Source organism: Notothenia rossii, assembly GCF_949606895.1.
Source record: "Notothenia rossii genome assembly, chromosome: 4".
Classification (NCBI taxonomy): domain Eukaryota; kingdom Metazoa; phylum Chordata; class Actinopteri; order Perciformes; family Nototheniidae; genus Notothenia; species Notothenia rossii.
Window position 1 is genome coordinate 73,030,305 of NC_136902.1, and position 22,013 is coordinate 73,052,317.

Here is a 22,013-nt window from a genome sequence, read left to right on the forward strand (position 1 = left end):
ATACTTGAACGATTTGATTTCCACATTAGGGAAATTCAGGGTCTATGTCAGCCTGATGTTGCCCTACTGTATGATATTCTAATACCGATAATATTTTAAACCCATCTCTATTGAGCTGTAACTCGATTGGAACTCTAAAGCTCAAAAACACAAGCACTCACATAATCTTAACAACAAAGTCACCTTGTTGGACATAAAAAGTATCCCTTGTGAACTACAGTATTTGGCAGAAAGAGTTTCCATTAAATTGGAGGGTAACACTATTTTGAACTCTCTGTTATTTTTAACATCTTGCAACTCATATTTGAGCATTTATGAGCCTCCTTGCTTCCCTTAGGGACATTTATTTTTGAGTACTTGTTTTATACACACGAGACATTTTTATTTTCTTCCTCCAACTGTCCATTTTCATTCACCCTTCTGTTGTCACCTCTTACAGATTGTCAGCAGTGCACTCACTGGCGAAGCTAAAAAGCTAATCTTATCAAGAAGAAATTGATTCATGACATTTTTCACCAATTTCCCACTCACTATTCATGACAGGCAAAGCTGTGTCAAATGTAGGGGATACTTAGTAACTCCAAAATGTGTCATCCAATCAGCTCTGATGATGGATGACTGTTTATCCTTAGTTCAACTGGCCAATGTTTTCCTAATGCTTTCTTTGATCACAGGCCACATTTGCTGGTGACAGACATTATCTAGCTGGTGGACATGGAAGTTGTTCCAGACCTCCCACTGGTCGCACTTGTGTTTAATCCTGATAAAAAATACATGGAGGTCATTGACATGGCCTGCCTTTATTACACAGTCCACACTGCTTAAGCCCCTGTCACACTGTCCCGAAATTGACACCCGATGGACACACGAATATGGAATTGTGAATTTCGCACGAAGATGGCCCCGAACCACACACGAAGGCAACATTTACATTACATTTAAGACATACAACTGCAACGAAAGTAACAAACATGATTATGTTAAAGTACTATGATACTGTACTGATATTTTCAGACTTTGTTCTTTACTTTATCTGTCTTTATATGTAGAAGATATTAAGTTTTCTCCGTAATGTTGTTTCCATAGCAACAACAACTTCCTGTCAACTCTCCTTCAAAATAATATATTATATCCTTTTCAGTTTCACAGAACACAAATTGGGTTATTTACATAATATGTTTACATGATTTTGTTGTGCAATAAAACAACCCGATGGACACACGATAAAGGAAATGTCTAAAATTCGGCTCTGATCGTAACAACATCGGGCCATTCGTGAGGGCATCTTAAGCCATCATATGACTGCCGGTGGAGTTTCGTAGGCTCCGGCAGCAACTTCGTGAGCGTTGGCAAAAATCTTTGGCTTGCCAAAAAAATTGCCGAAGGACTTTGCGAAGGTTCATTTTCGTGTTGAATTCGTGTGTCAATTTTGCCCTTCGTAAGGCCATCGTGAGGGCATCTTGTTATCATCGGTGCCATCAGGCATTCGCCCCGATCAGAGTGAGATAATAACAAGATGCCCTCACGATTTGACAAGATGCCCTCACGAGTGCCTTACGAAGTTGCCGCTCACGAAGTTGCTGCCGGAGCCTGAGAAACTCCACCGGCGGTCATACGATGGCTTAAGATGCCCTCACGAATGGCCCGATGTTGTTACGATCAGAGCCGAATCTGAACATTTCCTTTATCGTGTGTCCATCGGGTGTCAATTTCGGGACAGTGTGACAGAGGCTTTATGGTTAAACTGATGTCAATGTGAATTATACTGCAGAATACTCATTGTTATATTATATTATTATCATTATGCTACATTATATTACATTTTTATCATATACAATCATTATAATATTGTTAAGTAAACTTTTAGATGAATGTTGCTATTGCATTAACATGTAAGCAGCATTTCAATTGTTGCTGGTAGTGAAGGAGAACATTAATATTGTACTATTTAACTATTGTGTATGCTTTTGTCTACTTTAATGAATAAAATGCATTCTCTTTAAGCTCATCCTTAAGTGTTGAAGTGCAAAGTAACTATAGTGGTCAAATGAATGCAGTAAAAGTACAAAGTTGCATTAAATGTTAATAAAGTATAAAACTGTTTACTAAAGTTCACAACAGTTAGTTTGAATATGGAGTGAAGCTAATGTACAATTTAAAATGTACACTATGGACTTTACAACATATGGACGAATTACCCAAACTTGCAGTTTAAAAGTCGATAGGCTTTTATATATTTCTAAAACAATACAAATTGTGGAATGCCAGAATTCAGGAAAACAGTTTGCCAATATTTGCCAATATGTTTTATTCACATGTTTTTTAGATTACTCTAATAGATACATGGTCAAAAGTAGACATTATGGGATGTTTTCAGCAACTAAACCCTCAGTGATAGTAAAGCATGAATCATTTCATCGTCTGGCAGCAGTATTTCTGAAGGTACAGATGTCGAACAGCAAATTATCTTTTCTTGATTTTCCCCATTTGCATCAATATTCAATTCTCCACGGGTAGAAAAATGTTGTAAAAAAGGCAGAGATGCCAATTTGTTTCACAGCAGCAGCCTTTATGGACCATAATACAATGCAGCCACAAAACATCTCGGCTACAGGAGTGATGCTCACTGTTCCTCAACTGTAAAAATATCTCTCTTATTGCTGTTGCTATTGAGGTTGCTGCACATAACTGAATCAAATGTGTCACTTTTCTTTCTCTGTGGGTTGTCGAGAGACTTTTTGGAAACGGGTAATTGAATTGGGCGTAGACAGGGCAAGTCGGGAGAAAATTGATTCACACAAAAGCAAAGTGCACTAGTTGAACATACAGAACATCACAAATAAAATAAAAAATCTATTTTACACATAGAAAATAATCCCATGTGTCACAGGTGGTAAAACCCAAATCAGCTAAATTAGACGAGCCAGTTATCCTTGATAAACTTGGTTGCTATTAAAAAAATAAATGGAGCCAGAAGAGAAGTTCCCACTTTCAGGAGAGAGCACCCTGAATGACATTGAGGTAATGAATTCTCCAGGTATTTAACAGTACCATCTGTTGCAATGCTATGCATGAGTTAAGATATATTTGAAACATTTTGAACCATTTCTTTCTCTCAGTAAATGTTGCAAGAATCATTTGACGTTTCTGGACCATATTTAGAACTACCCACTAATCAGAGAGAACGGAGGGAGGGCCTGTGTTTGAGTGTGAGTCTGCTATTGACTGACATCCTGCTCTCGAAGCCATTTCAGAAAAAGACAATCTGCATAATGCTTCCCTTAAATGTGACAAGCTATCATTATCTCTGGACAGCAGCTCTCTTTGAGCCGGGCTCATTCTTTTTCAGAATATGATGTGGTCAAAGTTGAGTGGACACAAAGCCCATTTGCTGTTGCCGCCTTGTTGGAGCTCCTACCCCCCCCCCCCCCCCCCCCCCTCCCTATGAGCCCACTGTGCTCTGATGTGTGCTTATGTGTTACAATGGTGTTTGTTAGCAACCAGAAAGTGACACCAGTAATGACAAAGAGATGAGAATGCTGCGTCTGGGTGCCGTGTTGATGGGACGTTGCGGGGCTCGCTGCTCCGCTCGAGGAGCGGACAGTGTGAGCTGGATTACTGGGGTCGTTTCCTGGTTGCTGCGTGGGGTCTGCAAGACAGCGAGACAGCGAGGAACTCAGCCTGAGCACACAAACGTGAGTGTGTGGCGAACTGTGAGTGGAGATCCACGGAGCCGCAGCTGAGAACAGATAAGGCTGAGTGAGTGTGTGTGTGTGAGGAGCTTCACGGATTGGTCCATTTGGACCTGGGTATGGTCACGTCACTATACTCAGGAAGAAAAAAATGGAAAAAGATCAATGTCCAATGAGGCGTTCTGGGCCAGCATATACAGGTATTTTCTGTGTTAGAGTTTTACTCGCTACAGGGTGTACTTTGAGGTTTTGTGACTCTGCAGACCGTTTACATGCATAAAAAGCTACATAACACACAAGGGGACGGGTAATAACCGGAAAAGCATGACATGGGACCTTTAAAAGCTACTATGTTGCAGTAATTACAGTCACATAGCTCTGATCAATTTCCAGAAGTTGGAAGTTTAATCTTAACAGAAGGAATTGGAAAAAGGAACAGCTTCCATGCCTGCTGAAAGACTGAATGTGATGTCTCTTGAGGGTTTTTTTCTTTTTCACTTTGCACCATTATATAATTAGTATACTGAGGAAGTGCCAATGGCTCTGCCATGCACCGTTACAGCTAAGCATTCTGGGCAATGACATTTCCAGCTCATCTTTGAAATTGGTATTATAACACAAACTTGCACATTTGTGCAATAGTTATTATATAATATATTCTTTGTGAAAATCAAATTGTTTAGGTATGTGTTTGTGCTAAAAATAAGACAAAAACAATTGCTATAATCAAGGTTTCCGGATCTTCTAGAAATATGTGATGCAAAAAACAACAGACTACAAATGAGGTCTGCAGACTATAAATAAAAACATTTTTAACAACATTTGTCAACCTCAGACAAATAACTTCAGACACAGAGCAGGACTCTACAAGAACATATCCCTGACTCCTACAAACCCTCACTAGCATCTATTACTGACACTGCTAAACATGAACAGCCTGCCTTCAGTACCGAGATAAAGACTCTCGCAGAGACTTCACAACCTCAATGTGTAATGCTGTCTTAAATATTGCCTAAAAGACAGCTGAGCACCAACACAAAAAAATGGCCGATGACTAACACAAACATAATTTACATATTAATGCTGCAATAACTGCTTGGTTGTGTACATGGTAAATTGAAATATTGAAACGCTTTATTTTGCATGCATGAATATGTGATGTGTGTGTCATAAGACTGGGAAACTTAGAACTTGAATCTGTTCACTGCCTTATCTTCTCAAGGTGCTTTATGTACCAAATGAGCTATATTGGTGCTGAATGGATACTCCGTTTAGCATCCATGTTGAAACACAACGGTGTTGGTTTGCTTTCAGAAGTTGGGTGGGCGAAAAAAACGAATTTAAGCTAAAATATGGTCGACAACAAATTATGCTTTTGCTGATTTGTATGCACTCAATAGTAATGCTTTATGAATCCGATACTGTTGTATCTGTGTATAACTACACACACTACTGATATTTGCTCTTTTTAACTGAAACGCATGCAGAGACAGTGGTGTGCTTTTTTGAGCCCTGAGTATTGACTATAGATCGCTCTCAAACTCAACAGAACGTCAACAGCCTTTACTAACAATATATGACAGACTATATGTAGCCTAAAGGCAAACAAAGCTTTGGCTGCACATTGCGCAACTCCCTGCCGTTCAGTAACCAGAGGCCATTACAAAGAACATGAAAAAACATTTTATTAGCTCAGACATTTCATCTGGACTATGGAAGCTGGATGGTAACTGTTAAAGTGTTAAAGTGAGGCTACTAACATGGGATTAAGAACTACAACATGTATGATTCCTTTATGTACACCTGATAAAGATCTAGGGATTGAAATATAGGTGTGGGCAGATCACAGGAGTTAATATAATGATTCATGCATATTACACCGGAATGAAACACACAAAGGAGTTATAAGCCAGTGGTGTTCTGCAGGGAACACAAGGGTGTAAGTTTGCTTTTAGATGTTGGGTGGGTAAAAACATTCAAATTGGAAAACTATAATTCAACAACATATTAATCTGTTGTAGGAGATATACTACTCTATCATGTTGTCTCTTTTAAACTTGTGACAATGAATTGTATTGAGTTTCACCTAGCTAAACATGACATAGTTGTGGCGGAAACTTCTGAAGCAATTGGAGTCAGGACTCAGAGAGACATGAGGACAGCTGGAGCTTTGATGGCAAAAACCGACGGTTTATTTGGAGCTTCGGCCGGAATAATGATTTAAGTACAACACTCTGATTCCTGGCTCAGTTACTGTATATCACCCTTCACAAATTAAGTCTTTCTAATCCTTGTCTGAAGGTAGGCATTGCAGCTTGGCTTCCAACAGTTGAGTCAGGCAAATAGAGGATCTAACCCTTCACTGCTTACAGAAGAACATGTGAGACATGTGGGCAGGCAGCATAATCACCACATGACATACATCTCCCCTCCCAGACATGAGACATGAAGGCGGTCTCGCCTGCTTGCCAGTTTTTTAGCGTCTTCATGGGACTGAACATTTCTGTCGTTTTACGGAAAACAAGAAACCCTTTTTTTGTGTTTTTCATGGACAGATGTTTTTCATCTTTGAGATTCATATTTAATAATGACCCAGAGAATTTTAAATCAACACTCTACAGAATACACAACCTTAACTTTCTTGGAATTGCAACAGTGAGAAAATCGTATTTCCGTCTCTTGCGATCTGCAGTTTCCTGCTCAGCAGTGGAGGTTGTAATGACTTTGCCATGGTAGAAATGCACCCCATAATTATCTGTAATTGCATGTTTCTCCTTCAACGGCAGTGTTTACATGTGTTGTGTTTAATTTTAGATTGCACCATTAAAGGATTTCCAACTCACAGTTATGTTTGAGAGCAGCACTAATTATAGTGGTTGTCAGTGTTGGGTAAAAGCAGGGAGTCATAAGAGGCTTTCACTATTGTGTTTTTCAAGGCTGAATGAGCTGACTGAATGATAGATGATGTAGCAGTCCAAAAAATATGCTGGCTTGTGCATGTTCACTTCTATTCTTTTTTTTTTTTTGTTTAACTATGTACCTCTGCAGTGTCCTTTGTTAGCTGCCAGGTGAAGTCCCGACAGAGGAAGGGGACTGTGTCTTTCCAAATGTGGACGAACACCTGTATCCCCAGCCCGAGGAATGCCACTTTTTTTTTTTTAACAATCTCCAATTATTTTCCCTTAATGAGCTCCTGTAGTTGTGGATGTGCCCCCCCCTTCATCATTACTGTAGGGACAGCAGAAGCAGTGCTGGGACTGGCAGCGTACACAGGCCTGTTCCCCTTGACTGACTGCAGGCTGCATTCACTGACAGCTGGAAGCCGGCCTCCTGGAGCACAGCATACACTGAGTAAGTCAAAACACACAATAACACAAATGCATAAACCTGGTGGACATTAGAGGTACTAGACATTTGCTTCAATATGATGATTACTTTTGATGTCTACAAGATCAATGAGTGAGGCTAAAAGATGTGTAAATTGACTGACATAACAAAAAACTCCATGTTTTGTTCTGCCTGCAGTACACTTGTACATCAGTTTACACACATTTCCTCTAAACTTGACACATTTTGTTTTTTTGAAAACTTTCGGATCCCGAGAATTTAAAATGATTGTCTGCGGATATGAACTATTTCTTGCTGCACTGAATAACGTTTAGGGAGCTTATATAGTGACATTATCCGAATCATGTTTGAGGACCAATAAGTGTACAGGATGGATACAGTTAACAAAATCTACAACCAACTGACAGGATCTTACAGTTCCTCTTTCTTTTCTCTTTCCCCTATTCCTATGCATGCCGCATGCCAAAGACATATACAACTCTGAAGATCAGGCATTGCATTTTTGCTTTTAGAAGCTTTGGATTGCATAGTTGATGAAAGTATTTGACATTTATTAAATAAAGTCCTAAATTCAATCATTCAAATTCTCTCCAATTCAATCTCTAAAGAGAGAATAAGGATTGCATTCATTTGTGATTGCATTACCACGCAGAGGAGACCGGAGGTCAGCAGCAATAAAAAAAAGCAGCAGCCATAAAAAACCCACACAAGCCTGCTATTAACCTGGCATTATGTGCTCTGTCTCGCTGTTTGAGCAGTTAAATAAGTGTAGCCCGTTTCTTTCTTCTTTTGAATGACTTTCTGAGAAGCTATGGTTAAAACTCTTTAAAGTGTGATTGTTTCTTCCAATCATTTGTCACTCAGATGTATTTTATAACCGACATTGCTTTGCTATATCTTTCACATCACATTTGATAGCACTTCTATTCATTCTGTGAAGTTGGTGAATGCTGTCTGAGACAACAGGTAAACAAGTTTATCTCTAAGCGTTATGCGGATGTGTAGCTAATTATTGAACGTGTATGGAGTGTAGAGGAATATTATTGTTGCAGCTTGTTTAGATAGAGCTGAAACTGGCTGTTTTTTTGCTAAATCTCAATCTGTAGCTAATAAATCTGTCAAATAAAGGCCTTTGAGTTAAAGGATCAATATCTGGCATCTAATAAAGTACAGACAGTTAAAATCAACTACTATCTTAACAATAACCATAGCTGTGAGCCTACTTCTATCTGACAAAGATTGTTATTGCATTTCATTATACATGGCTTTGTACTTCCCTTTGTGTAGTCTGATTAAATGACCATGTTTTAGAAACTAGTACACACAAGATTGTCTTACAGTACACCTTACATATCCAATATATGATATGTACGAGTGGGTCAATTATATTTATGAAAGCAATATATACGCCGAGGGGTTTCCAAATTAGGGTAAGTCGCCGCAGGTCCTGATGCCAACCTTGTTCATCACATGACTTTGCCAGCAGACCTGTGCACTACCAGCAACACCGAATCAGCCGAATACAGTGACCTTCATAGCCTGGCTCAGAGTGGGAAAAAAAATGAAGATTGACAGAAATGTAATGAACTGTTCGGGAATATTAAGTGCCATTCTCACAGACATTGGATTGCAGTTTAGAGAGGATATTATTCCAAAATTGCTCACTGCAACTATAGACGTTCATCCTGGGCTCAAAGTCACCCCATAGATGACACACGGAGAGGAAAACAAATGGTTTGAGGTGATTTTGCAACCTGTGATGAATAGCAGCTAGTTCTCTGTTCTGCTTGGATTTAATATGGTGTACTTACTGTTACTGGCCAAACTGACTTTAATTATATCACTGGCAGAGGCGAAGTCTCTGTGTAACAATATAATTGTCCAGGAGTTAAAAGACATTTGACTCCACACATCGTATACAGACAGACAGTGTTTGTCTGTTTCACCCAGACAACAGTTTGCAGCCCAGATCCCTACTCCATCGGACCAAGATTGCTTTTTGATAACATTGTTCTCACTCTTCAATCTCCACTACTCACAACAGCAAACACTTTCGCAAGATTCTGAATTGGAAAAAGAAAGAAAGAAATAGTTAAAATGTTGAAAGATGTGTTGCTCATATGTGAAGAAGAAAGTACTTTTTTCAAACTGTTACATATAATTTTGGAAGGTTTCATCATTGTATTGTGATGAAAGTGCACATTACAGATCATATGCCAAATACTAATTTATTTCATATTACTCCTGAATGCATCTAAATGCCATTAACTTTTCTTTCTTTCTATGGATCTGAAAGATTGAAGGATATCAATTTCATTGTGCAGTTGGAATTATTTAGCATGCATTTAAAATCCACGATATTCAAACTTGGCCTTAAATGCTTTCATGATATTGATCCTCTTCACTTCAATCTTTTTCAATGATCTAAAGATTGTAATTCTCCATAAAATGTATGGATTTAAAGATGTTACATGTACTCACAAGGCCCGAGATTAAAAGGTAGCACTGTAAAGTGGTAATCAATGTGCAACGTGTGTAAACATAATCTTTTCAGCATGCCACATTTGTTGCAATACTTTCCCCTGGTGTCCAAACAGCTCTGCAGGAAACTGTGTTGATGTTACAACTATCGATAAAACACTTGTGTGATGGATGATTCTGGGATAGTAGATGAATCACGTAAAAAACGTGCTGCGACAGGCCCTGTGTGGACTGTAAAGACGACTAATTGTTTATGTTTTAGTTTGACTACTTAATCAATTTGTAAAAAAAAAATTGGAGTTATGCCGTGGGCAACATGATAGCAGAGTACTTTGGGTGCAGAGCACATGTGTTGAAATGCCCTGAGGCAATCCCGGCAGGTCGGACAATATAGGATTTCTTGGTTCTTGCTCCCCACATTTCCTGTCACTTGCCAGTCTCACTATTTTGATAAGGCATAACATGATGTAAAATAATCTTTAAAGAAAGAGCTGGGCAGTAGCCTTGTGCACACAATTTTTATTGATTTGTGTGGATTTAAATCTGATATATCAATGATATCTGTTTTTATATTGTCTTGTTGTTGCGTGTTGGCACCTTGAGTTCATTGCAATTTCGTTGTACCTGTACAATGACAAAATTAAAGATCTATCATCTATAAGATACTGGCTCAGCAAGAAAGTGGTTCCTGGCAAGAATTGCATTTTTGTCCCAAAATTAGATTTTGACTGATTTAAGTAGGAGATAATTGTAGATTAATCATGTAATCCTAGAGCCCCAAAGGCAAAGAACGATATTTGGCTAGATTAGTTTTTCAGCAGAATGACTTTGCAGGTGATATAATAAGGTTGTAAGACGGAGACCAGCACAGATCAAGTATGACTTCAAGACAGGATTGGGTTCAGAGGAAGCCCCATGAAAGGAAGAATCCCACAGAGGCACATTACATGTTACTTGTTAGACACTTTTATCCAAAGTGACTTACATACTCAATACTGTGGACAATCCCCACAGGAGCCATTTGGGGTGAAGTGTCTTGCCCAGGGACACAACGACATGCTGACTGCAGTGGGGTTTGAACCTGTGACCCCCAGATCCGAACACCAAGGCTCTATCCACTGCGCCACATGCACATCTTCTAAAGAGAAAATAAGTTGCATAACTGAAAGTCATCCTCCACAGAGACATTTAGGAACAGTCCCGCCTTCCATCCCGTCCAACTCGGCTCATCACACTTACTTTTTTGTGAAAATACAAACTTCAAAAGCAGCACAACGCACACTCACACACAGTTTATTTCATTCAGTCTGCATACTATACAAGCAAGATTCCAATTTCCTAATTACCTCACCTCATAACAATTCTCAGTGGCTGTCCTATCCACTCAACCTGACACAGGGTAAAGATAGTTTAACTGGCAAAAGTTCAGGGAGTGAGAATAACACTCACCCATCTTCATCTCCATTTATCTATTCCTAATGCATTTTGCATTAATGCTAATATTTGTAAATGGCGTGCTGAAATGCAGCTCAGTGTTGTTTGCTGAAATGGTTCTCTGTTTGTGCATATACAATGTTGAGATGGCTTTAGGAGATAATGGGACGGAGTGTGTGTGAGAGGAGAGGAAAGGGAGTAAAAGTGAGCCTGGTTGCATCCACTGGATGAACAGGCCTGGCTGGTCTTACTTTTCAAGGTCAGGACGAGGTTTATAATGCAGGCATTTATATCACTTTGGCAAACAAATCTATCACAGTCTATGCTTATTATGTACAGTACAATAGGCACAGTAGACGCTGGCCACTACAAATACAAGTCTGAAAATGGCAAGAGTTTAGCACGAAGAAACATTACTAATTGCTGGTTTGGTCTAATTTAATTAACAGGGTTACGAACATTAACAAACAACCCCAAATCAGAGTTAGTTTAAATATTGCTGAATCATTATTAGTGAATAACCACTTTCTTCTGGTTTCAAACAAAAGCAACATTAGAAAAGTAAAAAGATTACTCAGAAAGACACCACTATTTTGCAGAAAATGTTGGTATGTACTGTAGATCAAATCAGACTTCCGTTGTTTTGATGGTGCAATGTTTTGCAGATCATTAGAGGACAGCTGAATACTCGAGTGACCCTGTTCTTTTTCCATGTGTTGTGGTGTGTGTGTGTGTGTGTGTGTGTGTGTGTGTGTGTGTGTGTGTGTGTGTGTGTGTGTGTGTGTGTGTGTGTGTGTGTGTGTGTGTGTGTGTGTGTGTGTGTGTGTGTGTGTGTGTGTGTGTGTGTGTGTGTGTGTGTGTGTGTGTGTGTGTGTCAACCTCTTTTATTAGAAAGTTGTACAGTGCATAGTTTTTTGTATTACTTTGGGAGCAGGTGGTTTGTCTTGTTGACTGATTGATTTTTGATCTTTTAGTTTGTTGTATGGTGGTGCAATAAAAAGCAGAAGTAGACAAAATAAACAAAATAACAGGGTGCTCCTATGGGCGTAGCCCCCAAGATAAAACAGATACGCTTTGTATACCTCTCACAAGGAGGCACAATTGTAAAACAATTGTTGCAAGAAAATGGGGCGGAAGCAGAAGGGATAAGGAAGAGACGAGAATGGAGTAGGAAAGGAAATAATAAAACAGCAACGTATTTTACGCAAGTAATGCAATCATGTTTTTGCTTCTTTAGCAGACTTTTTTCAGGCTCTCTTTAATGAGAATTTCTCAGATATTTCACTGGGAAACTCCTCTGTCGAATGCCTGTTTTTGGTGAATCCCTGGAGACCGGAGCTATTTAGAAAACGTACTGCAGAACTGCCCCACATCAACCATGGAACTGCACTTATATGAAGAATTGATCACTTTCAGACTGAAACAAAATTGTTCATTATTTGATGCTTATCTTAAAATATCAGGGGCCATATTTTCCTCTCGGGCTCTCTCTCGTCATACCTGCGTCATACCAGCTGAAGTGTCAAAAATAAGCGTCACAACAACCAAAAGATGACACCGGCAAGCATTAACAGAACCATTTTGCTGTCTGCAAGATTGAAAAGGTAATTTAGAAATAAATAATGTCTGCCTTCTGGACCTGGGACATTAAGTGGTGTTTATGCAGCAAGATTGGTGCTCAACGTAAATATATATTTGCAGTCATGCCTCCCTTGATTGATTTTCTGGCAACTCCTTTCACTGGAAAAACAGCAAAGGACCTGGGCAGCATTGTTAAAACCAATCCTCCTGAATAGAACTGCAGCCACTGTTCCAAACAAATCCACGATGACACAGGAATCTATCTATTACATTTTTTACTTGCCGCCTCCATTGTCCTCAAAATAGAGCAAAGCCAGCATGAAATTGCAGATGCATTACTCAAGCTAAATTACAGTTTGCAGCTCAACTTGCACGTCCTCAAATAGATGGGAGCAAGAGGGTCAGTTTCAGTTTTGTCGTCCACTGATAGGAGCGGCTCATTCCAAGCCTGTTCCACCTACTTATGTGACCAGAGACAATTCCCGCATGTGATGGGCACGAGAGCTGTCACTTTGATTAATGGGACAATAACATTTACAGCCACTGTCCAGTTTATTCTCCCTCAAATGTGTCCCCTGAACTCTCCAGTTCCACTTGCCAATATTCTGCTTTTGTGTATTCACTGGTGCTAAAAACTCAGTTCCCAACCCAGTCAATCTCCTTCACTTATTACTTGTCCTGTGTAACAGTGGGTCCTATGGATAGTAAAATAGCAGCAGTGTGGGGTGAAAAGAGTAACATAAAGACAGGAAGTAATTTGTCCTATATTGGCCACCAGCCAGGAGCATATGTGCATTTAATTCAAAGGAAACAATCACAGATGTTTTTTCATTACAGCAATTGCATTTTGGTTTGTTATTTAGCAGAGCTAGATACGTTTATTGATACCACTCTTTGAGATGTATTTTAATTAAAAGCTGAAGCCCGTAGCAAATAACCTTAGTGTTTAGAAGTCTGAAAAAAAGCTATCCTGGCTACAGCGTCTGGTTGAGTGGCAACCTGACTGTGATTTACTATTGGACATACAGACTGACGTGCCAATTGACAATGGATTATCTTCAAAATAGCTACAAATGTGTTTCTTAACTGTCTGCTTCTGAAACAATCTGTCTCTCAACACCACTCTCGTATCTCATGTTGCTCATCAGACTATAGACAATATCAACTGGCTTTACTGATACCCCTGAAATGTTTCCCATTGCCGTCAGAGGCGTATCTGTCATCAAAGAGATAGCTGATCGGTTTGGAGATTGTGATTTCAGGAACAAAGACCAAACGTCGTTCTCCCGTAATATAATTTCCTGTGACACATAAACAGGTGTGTTTAACCATCCTCTCCAGATTTCCTCAAATCTCACAACGCTCCCCCCCCCGCAAATTGTTCCAGGCAAACTTGTTTCTCTCTCATGACAGGATCCACAGTGTTGGACGATGGAGCCATAAACCTCATTGAAACTTTAACTGCCTGGGTTCCTCTTGACCACGCCTCCAGGCACACCATCGATCCCACTGCAACAGTCTGTTCATCCCCCAGGCTCTGCCCCATTTCACAACATTCTTCGATTCTTCTCATCACTCTGACTCTCATGTATCCCTACAGCTTACCTGCCATTGCAATATACTAATTTGCTAACTTAAATGGCTTGATCTTGCTAATTCACAATGCTCCACTTATTTAGAAATATGTGTGGGTGTACATGTTCATGTGGGTCGATGTTTTTCGTGTGTGTAGGTGAAAGGTGAATTACTTGAGCCTTAGTGCATGTGTACTGTATGTGTGTGTGTGTCTGACTTACATGTTTGATGTGGGTATGAGTGCATATGTGTATACTGGGCTGTCAAGCTAAAAGCAGGGCAGTGACAGGTCCTGCCAGTGAGATTGACAGGCCTACTGGGAGTTGGACAAGAGATGGATTTGGCTCCACTAATTGAACTGTGAGAGCACTGAAGCTTTTAAAGAATGCAGACTGGGCACTATTTTCACTTAAGATATGTTAAGGCTACTGTGTGTGTGATTATTTATGTGTAAAATGCATGTGTGTTTGCATCCATTGTGTGTCTCCACATTTGTATCTTTATGAATAACTCTGCATTCTGTCTAGGTTGATGACAAAAGCATGGATTTATTTGGTGTTTGCCATAAAAGAAAATGCCACGATTTAAATGTTCCTTTGTTGCTGTGAATTGTTTTAGACGGGCTGTGCCGTGGCCCCATGCCTCACCATTGACAGCTCTAACAGTAAGTGTTATGTTACATTCACTATTTATCAGCAGTCTCAAAAGCAGACTTTACTGAACCTACAGTATGAGATATCGGCAAGGAACTTGTTATTTTTAAGCCAGCACTGTGATTTGTAAATTGTAGTTTCCGTAATGTTCTACACCAAAGGACAAACATTGCAGGTCACTTTGCAGGGTTGCACATATACTCACACCATTACCTTCTTCCATGACAGTTTGATGAATATTTTATATGTTTATCCATTTTAACTCCATGACTGGTGTATTATTAAAGTGCTGGTGTGACACTTATAGTAACCCTCTCAGACAGGGCAGAGACACACGCTAGGACAGGGCAGGCCCGCTCTCTGTATCTCCCTGTCTATCATCATCAGTTCATATGCCTCTGTCTGTGTACCAGCCATGTCTCTATCCATCTCCGTCCTGCCTCTCATCTTCTGCTCCTTGCTGCTACTCTTCAATGTCCTTTTCTCAGTCACCCTCACCTTCTATGTGTGTATATATATACACACATAGAAGGTGAGGGTGATATATATATATATATATATATATATGTATAGAGAGAGCATGCTGTCACAGAGTCCCTATGTTCGCTTTGTCTCACAGGAGCTATATATCAAAATGAACTGTCTTGTCTCTCTGTGTGTCTGAGCCAAGAGACCTAATCCTCCTCTTGGATGGCCTTTTGAGTCTGACTGTGGTTTGGCCATGGAGTCCTGACAAAAACTTTAGAGGGCCCGTCTGGAACAAGACAACGAGGAGAGATTGAGAGGGCATTGAAAAGGTTATGAATCCCTTTACCAAGTCCTCTGCTGACAGGCAGCTCATCCCTCCTGGCTCCCAGTCAGTGGCTGAGATGGATAGTGTGGATGGACGGGTCCCAGCTGGAGACACAGCTATGAGTGGCGACACTGGCAAAACAACACCAGCAAGGGAGTGAATGAATGGTGATGGAGTAAGGAAGACAGTAAGAGCATGAGCATTTGTCTGTGCAGGGTTGCATGTTTGTGTTTGTTTGTATCCATATGGGTGCATGGTAAGTGAGGAATGTGACTAGCGCTAAAGCTTTGCACAAGGCAAGGCAGATTATGTCTGAAAATCCCTGCATACATGTGTCAGCATTATGAGTGTGTAGTCTGTGAGAGAGAGTAAATGCGAGACGGACTATATTGGGCCATGCTGTTTGGGTAAGCTGTGACTCACTGGCTTCTGTCGTTCCTCCTTCCTAACCTGCCTTTTGTAATCCGCCCTGCCTGGCACCGGGTTCTGGTTGCAGCTCTGCCTGTCCCACATGGGCCCTGGAAGGGACACAGTATTCCCTCCACAGACGGGCTCTATTGATTGCTGTGTCAGAGCAGAGGCCATATTATACCACCCCCTCATTGGACTGGCAGGGGTTTTATTTTAGTCAGTCTCGAGCAGTGGCCAACAGATGACATTTAGACTAGCTGGTTCAGACCTGCTGGACCTGCACCAACAGCCTTATGATGGCTACTTTGCAGATGGCATTTCACTCTTGGCTTAATATTAATACACAGCTTGTACACACAAGGTGCAGGCCATTCACATTGCTTTAGCCTGACCCAGTTTCAAACTAAAAGGTGTAAATATTGCTCATGAGCAAAATAACAATTTTTGTCTGACCTGTAGGAGATGCTACAGACACACAGAAAAGAGTCATTCATGGATGCATGTCACTTTCTTGATTCACAGTACTGGTTAAAAGCCTCTTACAGTAAATACAAAGGTCAGAAAGTGCTCAGTGAAGCATGCAACACCCAAGGGGAGCACTGCGTCACATTTTTTCACAGCCTGTCCAAAGACACCAAGAGATTGAACCATTAGCCAACATCCTGCATTTTTATCCTCAGCAGATCAGCCGAGCGCACCAGCTCATTTAGATCTTATTTAGAGAGGAATCAGTCATTATTGTCATGGTATTAACCACCTTGATGCCCACTGCAGCTAAAGGACATGTCATAATTGGTTTACCACATGTATGTATAGTAGGAAGGGTAATTGGTGCTCTGTTCAAAAGTTGGGTATATGTGGGAGGAAGGTATTGCCTTAGACTATAATAGAAACCTGATTATTAAATATAAATGTGGCGGAAATGACCGTGGAGAAATGCATTATATGGTCAAATGAGACACCTGTTTGAATAGATTTTATGATTCAGTGATTCAATATATTTTTTAACACAGTGTTTTGAGACGTGGCAGTTTGTTCTATGTAAAATCATGAATGCAGCTATTCGGGCCAATTTCAGTTCCAACGATGTCTTGAAAATACCAGCAATGATAAACACTAACATATTGTAGTATTAATTGCAGAAAATAGTTTAGTTGATGACTAAGAACAAAGCTTGATGCATGATATTTTTTTTAGTCCCAAAACTGCAGTTGAAAGGCAATTTGAATAATTTAAATTATGATTAAATAAAAACGTAATGGTGCAAATGGATTTTAGAAATGGAAAGATTTTAAATCTCTTAATTACTTGCTCTGTTTAAAATCACACGTAAATTAATAATACAAATATTGTACCCTACCATTTACAATTTAGTAGCGCTATGTTTGCGTTCAACTATTCAACTTTCACTGTTGTCTTGGCTGTACTTTGCATTAAAATCAGTTATCTATTTCCCCATTTCCATCATGTAACTTTTTCACATTCCTATGATTTTTTTCAGTCTGTCTAAACGCCTGGGCCGAATTAGCTCATGTGTAAATACAAAGTTGTCATTAGGGGACTTTGTTCCATTACTTTTATTCAATACACCTTTGCTGTACTTTGTTAGGGATATCATTTTATTTTTATTTAGCTGATCTGAGAATACCTCTCCTAAGTTTTAGGGTTATGATTTATTAACAGTGTACAAGGATTTTAAACATCTAATATAAGGTATGTGACAAGGAGAAAGTCAAATGCTGCATGGGAAATAATATTACAATTAAAAAATGATAGATAAATAAAATAGTTATCAGAGATCAAACATGTCTTGAATTGATACACACATAATGTTTTGAAAAGCATTGAGCCTTACATTATTTTTGTTTTTTTCAATGTTTCTGTTTACGTTATTTAACTCGCTCTTTTGTTCTCTTGTGTTTGTAATTACACTTTTGATACATGATAAAAGCCAATTTGTGCTGTTTGTCATCTTTGGGATGGCATGGAGACACAGTCCCCCCCCCCTCCCCCCGCCTGCACTAACACCTCTTGAAAGTGTAGTATGACTAGGAAAAACAGCCAATGTGTGATATTTTCACAATGACGATGGTAGAACAGGGAAATGGTAAACACATGCAGTTTAATGTCATTGCTAATAGGGTGGTGATTAATGATGGTCCTGTCATAGAGAGGACAGTAGGGGAGGTGGGGGTTGAGTCAGAGCTGAAAATACTCACCTGCAGGACTAAGAAGAGAAAAACATGGGGAGTGACAGAGGACCGAGGAGTGCAGGATAGTGGAAGGAGACATCAAATGGGAGAGAGAGAGGAGTGGGATGCTGTCATTACCCCTGAGAGGACAGGTGTGGGCCACGATTAAGACTGAGTTTCACTGGCAGCCATCTGGAAAAAAACTCACATCGCCCACAAGGGACAGGACATTCACAGCCGTGTGCACACGAGACCACACATTCAGATGCCCGTACTGTATTCACAAACACAGCAAAACCTTTATGAGCATGCTGATGGGGTGCAACAAACAGACAATACAGTAATGCTGGAGATGACTTTGAGGCCGGAGGGATGCTTGAAATGAATTATGAATACAATTACATTTCCCTCCATTTTAGATCTTCATGTTCCAGCCAAGTCTCAAATACAAATACAACCCCTTGCCATAGGTCTCAGTCAGTCAGCCTTACTACTGAGCTGGCTGAAGCCGAATCATTTCCCCTCCTACTGAGCTGCAGGGTAATAAGGGAACAGGAATAGGGAGGGAGAAAAGAGGTAGAGCCTAAATGAAAAAGCAACCCGTTTTAACATCTTCTCATTCTGGGGCACAGCTAAGCTTTATTGGATTTTTTTTTCTCCTAGTTTTGTGAAATCAGAAAGAAATTTGCTCATAACCTTTGGTGCATGTGCAATGTCAAATGTAATCACTTTCCTTGTCGAAATACACTGTACATGATATTAAAATGCAAAGACAGGTCCAAATAATAATTAAGTGTCTGACAAGTGTTGCTTATTATCTACACACCCTCTCTTTCCTGATAGACAAAGTAATGCTGAAGCCTTCTGCTTCACTACTTTAATCGAAAACATATATTATATCCAGGAATATCAGGAACCCTGATAATGCCCAGCGTCATTAGTATTGCAGAGTGCAATTACTAAAAGGTAATCCTCTAACGGCTCTTTGTAATTGGAGAAACTAAAGTGTTATAGTCAATTGGAGATGTTATGGTAAGTCAAGAGTCGGATAGAGCCAATGTCTTAAAATGTAATAAAATGATGCAGGTCAGGTAGAAAAGAGGCTCTTAACAAAATGTGTTCCAAAAAACAATATCATGTATTCTTGATGTGTGAACTGAGGAAAAGGAAGTACAAGAAGATCTTCCACCTCCAAGGTCAGATTGAATTTTCTAAGCTCATGTTGTTCTTTGAAACAAAACATGGAAACTTACTTTACAGACATGTAGCTATTCTAGTCACACAAACATTCACCTGCCCACCCATTGCTCCATCCTTTCATCCACCCATTAATAATGCAGGATATAATTTGCTAATGAGATATAATACATGTTAAAGGTTGTTGCCTCTAATGGTATAAAGGTTATAACACATTACAAGATCATTTGCATGTAAAGTTTCATTAGCAACTATAATGTTAGTACCTTACCTGTAGTCAAGATTACATTTGAACCCTCAATCTGAAACCTTCTTATTTGCCTTAGTAAATACGTGCTTGATGATAATGACAGTGTCAATAAAAGCCATTAAACAGTCCGACTAGTGCAATAACGGCAAAGCTGCATTTGAAACAGGTTTATATGAAGGCTCATTTCCTGCTTGCTGACCTCCTATAACGGATAGTTAATCATCATCAGCTCAGAATCCTTTCCGCCCAAAAAGGTGCTTTTGTAAGTCACTGAGATGGAAAAACAATTCATTAAAAAGTAATATAGTGAATATCTAAAAAGAAAAAATAAGTCTGTTGTAAAAAGAGCCTCGGGCTGTGTAGCGTGGTGAGATGAACCAACCTAAGAATAGTTTAATGCAAAAAACAAATACTAGCTCAAAGTGCTCTAAGATTCTGCAACTCATCCCATGACTAAAAAGGCATGGTTCTAACACAATTATATTCAAAAGAAAGTCGATAAACATTGTAAATCCTTGTTTTCGAGTGAACCAAATTGATTAGCTTAATGGTTAAAGTTCATTTTATTTAGTTGTTGTCATGGTAGACAAAATGTAACTATGTGTCTTTGGAACTGTATTTATTTTCTTTCAGAAATGAAAGTTTAAACCACAGCCTCATGAAGCAAAACTAGTCTCAATCATGCATGAACTGCGCAGTGCAGGGGAGATTGAGCCCTGAAAGCCACACTCACTAAAAGTTGCACCCATGGAGAGACCTCATTTGGAAGCAGTTGATAGAAAGTGTTCTGTTCACAGTTTTTAAAGTAGGCTTTTCCCCCTCCTGGTATATTTGTATTCTCAGCACATTCATAGATTTGCCCACATGGGTTAGTTTCCTGGCATTGGGATAGACAAACTATATTTCAGTTCATGAACTCCTACCTAAACATTTTATGATGTGTATGTATTTTACATTTATTGTTGCCGAATTTATGAAATAATGATATATATAGTGAACTTAAAAATATTATTTCTTCCAGCAATTTTCCTCTTCTCCTACAACTCTTCCTGGTGCACCTGCAGCAAACAATACCTGCAACCCAGCAATCCGACACTTTTCCCCCAGTAAGTATTATATTTTCTTTGTTGTTTATGAGGATATCTGCCACAATGTCCTGTAAGTGCTGGCCCTGAGGATGAGCCACGATGAGGGTTTGGCGTCACATTTGAAATCTGTGGCTTTGCTCGCAGCTGGTGGACCTGATTTTAATTTTTTGATTTAAGTAACCTAAAATGGAAATATTTCAATGATGCTGTTAAAATACATTACATATAAAATATTGTATAATAATACATAGAATCCATCTCTGGTCTATTGTTAATAAGGCCATATCAGGATGCTTTCTGGACTTATTCAAACGGCTGTTTATCTTTTTTGCCTTTCACATCGGCTGAATAAGAATTGTGTTCTTCCCCTTCGGCTACAGCTTCCTAAGGATAGACAAAGCTCGAAAACGAAACTCCGTGGGAAGCATAGCGAACATTACAACAGTGTTCTTCTCTGGCCTGGTGAGTACAGTACATAAATACACTATCAACCGTCAATTTGTGACCTTGGTATTGCTGTTTGAATAATGTGTGCATGAGCCATCGTTCATTTGTGTACCAGCTTATGTCCTATATGTTTTCTTTGACCATTATTAATAACAAGCCATGTCTGCTGTTGTTGCAGTGTGACCTGGCCTTGTGCATCCTTGTCAGTGATGAAATCATCTTGATTGGAAAGGTTGTTTATTGAATGTGCTTTTGCATTTGATAAAATGTTTATATCAACCAGAATACATGGTGGTATTTATGTTGTGGGCCAACCTTATTCATTGTGTTCTATAATGCGTTTAGTTTGACTTAGTAGAGCTTTTAGTGCGGTCACAGTGAGGCTTAACTCATTTTAAGCTTACAAAGGCTTCTGCATGTAAATAATGTTGGTTTAAAAAATAGACCAGACATGTCATTAAGTGTTATTATCATATAGTCATTTGTTTCACCCATACAAACTGTTATGTACCAGCTAAATACGCTCTTCCCATCTCCAACATTCACATGTATTTGCTTTTATAACATACCTCACTTCCATGTTCTTTTACAGTCAATGAGTTCAAGCCTGCATGTCAGCTAGAATCTGCCTTGCTGAAGTGGCCTTGAGCAAGACTTTCTTCTTCTTCTGCCAGCACCAGAGGCACTTTCTCTTTCTAACTTCAATATAGTGTAACATCCTACATTAAAATGTCAGTTATTTGGATTGAACTATCAAAAAAGGGCAGGCCATGCCTTTTATACATAAACATGTGTCCCTTCTGTGTAAAGAGATTCTGAAAGTTTCAGGAAAAAACATTTGCTCACTTTTTGTCCTGATCCATTTATATAA

At 39.4% G+C, this 22,013-nt stretch overlaps 1 protein-coding gene and 1 long non-coding RNA gene across 2 annotated transcripts in view; one reads left to right on the forward strand and one right to left on the reverse strand.

The window, feature by feature from the left end:
• The window catches only part of rtn4rl1b (reticulon 4 receptor-like 1b), a 139,154-nt gene that overhangs the window by 32,825 nt on the left and 84,316 nt on the right, over window positions 1-22,013 (reverse strand). The gene's annotated exons all lie outside the window — the stretch shown is intronic.
• LOC307037674 overlaps window positions 6,625-22,013 on the forward strand; it is a 36,293-nt gene continuing 20,904 nt past the window's right edge. The window contains exons 1-3 of the long non-coding RNA XR_013807754.1: window positions 6,625-7,043; window positions 20,629-20,713; window positions 21,076-21,157. This is a non-coding gene — a long non-coding RNA (uncharacterized lncRNA). The remainder of the gene's footprint in view (window positions 7,044-20,628; window positions 20,714-21,075; window positions 21,158-22,013) is intronic.